The following is an 11,519-nucleotide window of genomic DNA, read 5'->3' as shown; positions in this document are numbered from 1 at the left end:
GGAAGTCTAAGTAACCATCATACATCTTTTCCTGCTGTGATGAAAGGATCCACGCTTGTTGCAGAATATGTTGCAACATCCGTTACAACATCCACTGAAACTGATAGTGAGTACAATGAGGTAACAAAAAATGATCTTCTCACTGGTTATAAACTCATGATGAACAGATTCAATGAAATGATGCTGCAAAACCAACTTTTGGAGGAAGAGTTGAGTATATGTAAAGAAAAGCTGTGCAATGCTGAGAAGACCTTGGACTCCTTGAACAAGGGTACTGGCAAGCTTGACAAGATTCTATCAGTTGGAAGAACTAGTAAAGCCTGACATGGTGTTGGGTATATTGGAGAAAGCTCAAGTGTCAAGACAGAAGGTTCATGGAGTTGTGTTTGTCAAGTCAACTACACAACAAAATATTAAAGAAAAGCAAGTCAAAGCAAGGGAAGAACCAAAAAGTGAAGTGCCTGCATGCTTTCATTGTGGAGAGACTGGCCACATAAGACCCTAGTGCAACAAATTGAAAGAAGACTTGAAAAGTGGAAGAATAGTTGGACATGAGCAGGCAATAGGAGTTCCCCCGCCCCGTCTTATTGCCATGCGGGTTAGGGATGGTAGAGGCATTCCCCACCCTCATCCCTAGCCAGTTCAGTTGACTCGGCGGGTGGGCTAGTAAATCGTAACGGGTCCGTACTATAGCGGGCCCGATTATAGGTTAGAATATCCCAAACCTATAACTCGGTAGGCCTGGTCACCAAGGTCAGTCAACCCGCCAGGTTGTTTTTTTTTGTTTTAATTTCAAAACTTTTTATTAAAAAGATGTTGCTCATGGGTACCCATGACTTCAATGGTGAATGCCCAAAAACCTAACCTTTTGAGCTGCAATTCAACTTATGCTATTAAAAAACTATATATATGCATAGTTTTGCAATATCAACTTAATCTTTTCAATGAGAACATCAATATAGATGTGAATGTTAATATTTTTATAGTAGTTAAATAATGAAAACTCGCACTATATTTTTTTAATTAATTATAAAATATATTTTTGGTGTTTAATGATGGAAAGTTTTGAAGTTGATGATTTCTTTTTTAATGACAATATGGTGAGTACAACAACAACAAAAACCTTAGAGCGTGAAACTAAAAGCAATGACAAAAGCCAATCTCGATTGTAATGAACAGATAAATATATTACAACTTTGACCTGAAGTAAAAGAATCATATAAATTTTAATTTATCACTCACTTATGAAGATATGACGATAACTTAATTCGATAGAAAAATAAATTAAGTGCAAGTCTTTCATCTTTTTAAAATCATTTCAACTTGTCTCAAATTCTTTTAAATTATTAGAAATTCTTTTTAATTTTTTGATTTTTAATATTATAATTTAAAAAAAAATTTGTTTTTTGATTGCTTTTTATTTATATATAAAACAATTATAGTTCAAATGGTTGAAGTGCTGGTTTTGATGCATGGGTCTTTTGGTTTGAATCCCATCTAGCTATTACGTTTAAGTGAGTCATATAAGTCCCCATTTTTGATGGGTCAGGAATCAAAATGTTGCAATTCAAAGTAAATAAATTAAACGAGTAAGTTTGAAAAAGTAGAGAAATTATTTAGGGAATTATTATTTTTTTACACTATAAAAAACCTTATAATTTAATATTTTATTCTTACTAATTACATTTTTTTAAAATAATAATTAAATAAAACTTAATTATTTTAAATAAATATAAATAGCTTCCTCTGATTTAATTATTTAACATTTTAAAAAAAATTAATCTCATGTTTTTTTATCTCTAACAGAATATTTGAAATTTTTTATTTTTAAAGTTTTTAAAAGTTGGTATTTTAGAGAAGTCAAATTCCCCTATGAATCCCTCGGAACGGGAGGTTGCCACTAATTTAAATAGTAATCACATTTCATCTTAAATAACTAAGCAAATAATATAAAATTACCTAATCCATATTGTTGGGATAATAATAATAATAATAATAATAATAATAATAATAATAATAATAATAAAAATAAAAGAGGCACATTACAAATGGGATTTTATCTGTAATTACAAAGAGATGTTCCAAAAACTACTGATTAAAAAAAGAATAAAAAAAAAAAATTCTATGGTCTACTGATGAAGCATGGTTTTTTGAAATATTTAGTATGAATGACGGTTAAAGAGCAACATGTTGCTATCGTCGTAGCCCACAATGGCATACGACATAATGTTCAAATGCTCTTTTAAGAATTTTCCCATTGATTGATTGAAAAGGCTATTTATTATTATTCATATATATATATATATATATAAAATATGCATTTATAATTACTGACTTGGTAGGGTGGTATGCAAGTAATTTTATTTTATTTTTTATTTTTTTTTCTATTTGGATGAGTCTGATTTGGCAATGAAACAAAATTAGATTCATGACACAAAAAGAAATGATATAATTCAAACAATATCAAGATTCCTTTCACATTAATACATCATATACCCATTTTATGTTTTTGTATCATTATTAATGGAATTATTAACCAATTTTATTTTATATATATGTTAAGTATCTTAATTAATAAATTCATGCTTTCTCCATGAAGAGATATCAACTATTTAATAATAATAGTATTATTTATCGAGATAAGTGCACATGAGCTGTATGATCAATACGGGGTGATGTGCATGCTCAGGAGACGCAGCTTATCTAGAAAAACAATTTGATACTTATATATGCAATTAAGTAATTATAAGATTTTTTTATTAGTGGGATTTAATTGGTAGAATGTATTCTTCAATATTCCTTGGTTAACAGTAAAAAAAGGAGAAAAAAGAAAACTTATATTGGAATTCCATGAAATTAAGAGCCGTTCATGGTGCAAGTCAAGTCAAAAAAGCTTAAACCTTATCGGATTAAGTTAAAATTTTTGATAAAAAGCACGTTTTTATATTTATTTTATTTCATAATTCTTTATTACGCACGTATACCTTACAAATGGGTTATATTTGTGTATATATTTTTATAAATAATATAATTATATATAATTTGCTGCTACTAGAGTAGTATAGTTGTTTAGTATAATATAATGTGAAATATTTAAAAATATTTACTTATGTTTACTCATTTTTTATCATATGAAATTTTGAAGGAAATATATATATAAACTCAAATTGGTCATTGATTCCTTCACATATTTTTTTGTTTTGTTTTGTTTGTTTTTTATTTCTTTTTATTTGAACTTGAAAACACGACTCTCTATCAATTAAATTTAATATATATATTTATACATATGTTATAACGATGCGTATTGCATAATCCACTTCTTTTTATTATTTTACAAATATAAAAATTTAAAAATTTTCACTTAATACAACTCAATAAATATGTTTAAAATATATTTTTGCACAATTAAAAGAAACAACAAATCATGGATTCTTGAAAATATGACAAGTGGAAAATTTGTACTATATTAATAGATATTTTCATACACGAATCATGAATGGCACTATCTACCGTGAATAATAATAAGTTAACAAGTAACTATCCCTCAAGATAAGCCACTAGTAATAGTTAATGGGTCGTTTCACATCACTTTTGTTTTTTCATTTTTTATTTTTACTTTGTTTTTATTTTATTTTCAATTTTTTTTAAAAACAAAACATATTTAGAAACACTAATTATAGTATGTTTTAAAAAAGTTAAAAACAAAAATACGTTTTTTCAATACAAAATTATTATGCCGTTTTTCTATCATTCTTTTTAAATTCAAATTTTTAAATATTTCAGAAAACTTATTTTTCCATATTAGTTTACATGATTGTATTATTAAATAAAATTAATAACATAAAAAGTATTGTATAGGTAAAAAATATCTCATAATAATTGCACCATTTGAAACAAAAATGTATTTTGGGGTTTGGCTTAAAAAATTATATATATATATATATTCAAATTGGATCCATCGGATTTTTTAAAAAAATAAAGAGAGAGGAGAGGCAATATGGAGACATAGTCATAATTTTTTTTTTCAAAAAATAGATTTTTACAAATATTTTTTCAAAATATATATGTCTATATATATATATATGTATTTATTTTATATGTTATATCCTAGTTTATAAAAATCAAGGGTCAAACAATAATTTTCACAAATACTTTCTAAAAATATAACTTTTTTATACTTTATAAACTAATTTGTAAAATATGAAGCCCAAATAATAAATTTTTATAAATATTTTTCTTAAAAATATACTTTTTAAAATTATTAGTATTAATTTGTAAAAAAATTTAATATTTAAAAATAAAAATTTAAAATTTAAAATTTAAATAAATTAAAAATTAAAAGGAGAGATAAAGAGGATTTCATGGTGAGAGGAAGAGTTTTGAAAACGTTTAAAAAAAATTGAAAACATAAATTTTTTATTTTTGTAAAACATGAGAATTGTTGCTAAAATTTTTTAAATAAAAACAAGATAACTAACATGTTTTTCTTAGCTTTGTTTTCATGAAATTTAAGAAAAAAAACATAGATTGAAAACAATGCCAAATAGACTTTTAAATTTTAGCTCATCTTCAAACATGAATAAAAATAATTAATTTACTTATGTTTTGCTAAGTTAATTAAGTTTGTATTATTTTAGATTTCCTTAATTAATTAGAAAATTTAATGGAGCACAAAAAGTTTGAAAATTGAAAGTTGTGATGATGTGATATGCGCAATAAGTCAGAAAACCATTTATTAACATGTTTGTTCCACTTGTTTTGGTGGGGCATATGTCCTCTTCCGATGGTTTCTAAGCAATTTCTTTGTTTTAATTTATTTGTTTTTTAATTAATAAAAAATTTCAATATAGTGATGCTTATCTCTAAGCAAATAAATTATAAAATAATTCATTTTGAGTATTTAAAAAATATATTCATAGAGTACTCATTAAATATACAAGTTTTATAATACGAAAGTTGATATTTCATTAATTTATCTCATGATTTGTCCATAATTTTAAAATTTTTAAAAAATACAATTAAATACTAAATTTATTGATATATTTAAATGAATTATTAACTAAATAAATAATAAATCACTTTATGATATAAGAATTATAAAATAGATTATTTTTTAATGGAAAGTTTGAGTGTTTTTTTTGACTAGCATACAAGTACTGTACTCAACCACCAATTTTTTAGCTTGTGGTTAGCAAGTCATATTGACTTGACATGTCACACCAATATGGACAATTAATACAAACAAAAAAAAAAATTCTTTTGAATCTTCATAGTTCTTTCCGTGCGCACAATTACTTGGTACTATTGGGACAAATATTAGACTATTTTATTATTTAAATTCATTCTAAATAATAAGTTTATTTGTAGCACCGGTGTGAATTATTTTTTTCAGTCCCGGATGATACTATGTTAATTAGCACTTTTATATACTAATATTTTATTATTTTCTCAAATAAAAAATTTAGAATTTAATATATAATTATTAAAAGTAAATCTGACATTGAACCGGTAAAGTTATCAAGTCATAGGGTTATGGGTTCAATCAATCACTAAATCAATTGAGGATTAGTTTAAATATTTTAAATAATTTATTTTTTATATTTATTTAAAAACTAGTTTATTTAAAGAACCACAGATTTAAATATTGGTTTATTTAAAAACTATCGATCACTCTGGTTTATATTTGTTTAGTTATAATTCCAGTTACATTAAAAGATTGGATCAACTCTAACACCACTTTACTGGTTCAATCGATTGGATCCTCGTTTCAGTTCTGATAACACTGGTTTAATGACTTAATGCATAGCTTATCCATATTTAAAAAATAATAATATAAAACTAGGTGATTTTCTAAGCGAACATGTTTTACAAACCATTTTATCTGTCTTATTTGTTATATATTTTTTAATTTTAATATACATTATTTATTGAAAATCTTTTAAGATTAAGCTTATTAATATTTTTTAAAAAATAAGATTTATATTATTTGCGATTAATATATCAAAGTGTACATATGCTTAAAGAATAAAGTGTTATACTAGCCTTTCCTTGTAGAGATGATAGTAAAATATTATAAATTTAAAATCATATATTTCAAAATAATAACATATGTTTAAGATTTATATATTTTTAATAGAACTAATTACTTAATTAATCGATTAATCAATTAATTAATTATAGTTGGTAAGAGTTGATGATCAGAAAGAGGAACTCGAAACTTTTGACCCTTGTTTTTGGTAAGCGAACTCTTGAGTCTTGACCCTTTTCAAAAATAAAATACATAACATTTTTAGCTTTGAAAATGATTTCATGAGAAAAATTTGTCTTTCAAGTCAACCTAAGTTTGATTTAATTAAAATTATATCATTTTTAATATACAACTAGTAAATATTTAAAGTTGTAAGATATATTTATATTAAACTCCTAATTAGTTAATTAATACAAAGTAAATAATTATAGTCAACAATGTAATTACCTTGTTGATACACTATTAATATTCGGTTGCGTCACGTTATCTTTATCACAAGTTTAGCACCGGTCACATGTTTACACGTTTATGTTGCTTCTTAGAAATGGAACCATGATAATAATATTTCATAGAAAAAAGACTAATAAAAGTTAATATAATCATAAAATATAAGATTTTAGGTATCATTTGTTATTCGTGTGTGATTTTTTATTTTAAAAAATCATACATCAATGACACTTTTGTATTAAACTCCCTCATGTGTAGATAATAATTAGTTGAGGATGTTTTGAAAATATCTCAAAAGTTGTGTAGTTTTGCGGCAAAACCCAGGTATTGCTAATTAACATCAATTTTACTGATAAAGTGAATAAGTTACGTCATAATGTGCACATACGAGGAGTTAATACTTCAATTCACCTATGCCCTCACTCTACATAAGCTGATATTCAAACTCACTTCATCTATAGAGACATGAACACCATACACAAAAAAAAAATTTGAAATCAATAGATCAAGAGATTATTGATATAACCTCTTAACATAAGGGCTGCTCTTGTTTCTCCCTCTAAACACCAAACATCATATTATTACATTTTTAAAATTGTAAAACTTCATTCCAAATTAATTAATTCAAGTTTGCAGAACTATATCCTTGGGATAAGAGGCATATATTTTTCTCTATTATCTTAATCCATTTTATCTATCTTCAATCATTCATAAAAAAAAACCTTTGTAATAATTCTTAAAATATCAAGTAGCACAACATCTAATTATAAAATCCTCATTAATTAATTATAGCCATCAATGTAATTACTTTATTGACCTACCCATTACTAATGAAGTTTCATCTTCATCGCAAGTTTCCATGTTCAAGTTGCTTCTTAAAGTTGGAATCATGGAAGAAGACTTGCAAGTTATGATGAATTATATTTATTTGTTATTCATGTCATTGTGAAAAGAAATTATACAACACTTGCACTTAAACTTGTGTTTTCAACCAAGGCTTTGGCTTTCTTGCCTCCTTTATCTTTGGAAGTACTCATTGACTTGGTTCATATTTTCATAAAATAATAAATAAATAAATACATTTTTAAATAAATAATATAAATTTTATTGATCATACATATTTTCATACTCATACACAAGGAAAATCATAGTTAAGCTTGATATTTATACTGATACACTGAGTTTGGTGAAGAAAGCCAAAAATAATATATAAAAGTAAAACAAAATAAAAGAGCAGTAAACAGAAATGCTTTTAAATCAAGAGTATCAACATCGGCATAACTTAATGGAGTTAAGATTTGAAAATCTTATATAAGATATCTGGTGTTCAAATCCTATCTCACACTTTTTTTCTTTTGTAAAGTGGCATTTAATTTAATAAAACATGATTGGTTTTATATTTGCTTGCTAGGAAGGACTCACATCCGCTTTGGTAAATTGCAAAAGAAATAAACATTTCTTTAAAATAAATATCCAATTTCTTATTAAAGACAACGAGAAAGAATTACATAGATAAACAAAGCAACAAAGAAAATAAAAGATCTACTAGTGATGGGTAAGATAAACAAAGAAATTTAGAAAATAAAAATCTACTAGTGATTGATAATACACAAATGACACTAAAATACAAAATATGACACAAGGCCGAGACCTCCTAAACATAACACAATATTTTTCATAAGTTGGTGCACATCATGACTCGGTTAATTAATTTGATTGCTGAAGGTCGTTTGCTCTCTAGGATTCCTCATATTCTTTCAATGCCATATTGCCATCCCATAAAATTTAGGCTTCATTTCACTGAATTGACCAAAAGGCATGTTGTGTTGACCCTATCATCTCATATATATATATATATATATATATAATTTTATTTTAGTTATTTAATCACATTCAAATAAATAAATAAAAACCAACTTTCTAATGCTTAATGCAGGCTTCTTTGAATACTTTGTTGGTTATAAACGGAAAAGGTTTACAGGAACATGAGTTGGAATAGCACCGCTTTTAGTGGACATTGCACTTGAATGTCATGGGTTTCACATTCATTTTATGCAGCCTTTTATAGTACGCGTTCTTACTTGGTTTTTCTGGTCTTTGTTTCCCACATAGAAATCATTGTTGACATATTGTTATGTGACGTATGATGATGAGATATTTGAAGTTTTTTTTATTCAAAATAAAAGCTAGTGAAAATAGTACATGCATCATTGGAAAAAAATATATTTACTAGTATACGGCCCGAGATCGAAATTTACACAAGGCAATGGTAAAGTGTTGTTAAACTTATGTGTGTGCTCCATATTTATATCCATCTTTAACTTAAATCTTAAATAGGAGTATTTATTGTATAGTGTTAAATATACAATAAACCCTAAACCCTAAACCCTAAAAAATATATACACATGTTTTATTAAAAAAAAAAACATCTTCATACAAAAATATAAATAGAAAAATATAAAACATGCAGTTTTAAGATATAAATTAAAAAAAACATGCAGTTTTAAGATAAAGAGAAAAATATGAAAGACAATTTTGCATGTATACCTCTAAAATTTTAGTTCGATGGTTTTGTATAGAGAATTTTAAACATTTCTTATAAATAGTTAATTATTAATGAGTTTATATACTCTATGCATGTAAACATTTGGAAAATTGATGGAATAAGGTTCTTATGCAATTATTAGGGTTTTGTAGGGAAATGAACGAAGATAATTTTTTTAGTGAATATAAAAGCAATTATGAGGTTTTTCAGTATATATATATATATATGTCAAAATTCCAAAAAGACATTAAATTAAGAGAAAAAAAATTACTCTTTTGATTATTTTCTCTAATTTGTTTAGTTATATGGGCTTGATATAGCGGTGGGCCAAGACCAAGCGGGGGCTTTTAATTATTTATTCAAATATATATATATATATATAATGTTATAATGTGCTAGTGAACCTGGGTTGCTTGCTTGGTAAAAGGAATAACAAAACTTGATTTAATGGATTGGTTCACTTAAGTGAAAATAAATAATTATTCTACTATATATTAATATTTTTGAACTTTATTCATTAAGTTTTTCCCCCTCCTTTGTTATTTATTTTTAATGGTTGGTTCTTTTAACTTACTTTCTGCTTTACTTTCTTATGTGATGTGTGAATGAATTGATTAGTATTTTGAGAAGGGAGTTATAACAGATACAATTTGAGACTATGCTTTAATGTGATGAATTGCATTTGTGTTGATGGATTAATAAGTTAAAATTATTATTAAAGCAATTGATTTTTATGAAGGTATCATCTAATTATTTTTTTTTCTTTTTTGTAAATTAAGATTTCAACTAACTTTTTTATTAAAATAAAATTTATAAATTAGCACTTTTCGAATAAAATAAATTTTTTTATTAAATTTATTGGTAATATAAATTTATAACAAAAAAAAGGAATTTATTATAGCTTTTATTTTGCCTTTTTTGAATTTGATTATTTTGTTATTAATAAAAAGTATTATAAATAAAAATAATAATATAACTAGTATTATTTTCAAATCTCTATTTTAGTATACTGTGATATATATATATATATACATTATGAAGTGTGGATTAGCCACATGTCAGGGACGTGCGCAAGCGTGAAGTTATTACATCAATAAAATTGTGCCTTTACCCTGTTTAAATTGAAATTCGAATTTGTCTCTTCAGTAACAACACGAACACCTTACATATGAGAAATAGTGCTAGAAGGTTGTTGACTAATATACCTATATTTTTCTAGCTCACTTTATTTATAATTTAATTTTAAAATCTAAACTCAACCTAACATGAGCATTTACAAACTTATTTTTTTTAAATAAATTGCAGAGGTTATAAATCTTTACTTGAAATAAATCTACAAATTTGGAAGGAAATAAGTTTTTTTCAAATAAATAAATATGATAAAAATCGAAGGACATGAATATGGCCGCGTAAAAAACCATAAAAAAGGTTTTTACTTATCGATCACCAAATTAAAGAAGAATATGGATAAATTTATTTATTATTCTAACTGCAATTTATTGCTTAATATTGCAACATATTTCAATAATTAGATTATCAAGCATTGTAGATTGCATGCCAAATTCTGAATATCAATTCCCTAAGCAAATACAGCAGATGTCAAAGCATATTAGCATGAATTACTTGACTTCAGAGAACTATATATGAACATATATATCCAATCATGTGATCACAAAGAAATTAGCATTGCTGCAGACATAATATCTCATGGCTTCATCTCTTAATTGCAGAAAAACAGATAAAGAGTGCACTTTCACTAGAGAAGAACTTTTACATTACATAAGCATAACTTCCTTTAAACATGGCAAGCCAACAGAATGTCACCGGGCTCAAGCAAATGCTATAGTATGAGAATAGGATTAATAGTTGAGTCTTTTGAGCAAATATCAGCTATGTGATCAACAACCTTATTTTATTGAATTCTTCATAATTATTTAACCCTTCCTCTTCTTGTTTTGTTTTTGTTTTTTTGTGTTTCTTTTTCTCTCCACTCTTATTTATCTTTATTTATTTATTTTTGAATTTGGTCCTTCATTATAAAGAAACCAAGATTTGGTTTACACTCACATATAAATACATAGTCATGATAGTTCTCCCATCTTCATCATTAAGAGATAACAACCTGGATCCATATTAATATATATATATATATATATATATATATAGAAACCCATCATGCAGGGGACGTCCCTGGGATTTCAAATCTCAGTGACGTCTATAAAGAAATGCATCTGACCGAAATCTGACTCTCTTATCATTACGAAAATCAGTAGAAACCGCTGCTTACGCAGATTGCGATGATCGATCACGGTAATGATGTACTACGGTGTTTATATAATCAATCAGATCACCCATCGTGAGATTTATAAAACGTCCCTAGATTTCAAATCTAGGGACTTACTTAGATGATGTTTTCCCATATATATATATAGACATACCTATTATTAGTGTATCTCTCTTAGGCATGATGGTTCTCAGATCTTCTGTTAAGAACTCAGA

Source organism: Dioscorea cayenensis, chromosome 14 (genome assembly GCF_009730915.1).
Source record: "Dioscorea cayenensis subsp. rotundata cultivar TDr96_F1 chromosome 14, TDr96_F1_v2_PseudoChromosome.rev07_lg8_w22 25.fasta, whole genome shotgun sequence".
Classification (NCBI taxonomy): domain Eukaryota; kingdom Viridiplantae; phylum Streptophyta; class Magnoliopsida; order Dioscoreales; family Dioscoreaceae; genus Dioscorea; species Dioscorea cayenensis.
The sequence above is the reverse complement of the archived record's forward strand: the minus strand, read 5'-3'. Positions refer to the sequence as shown.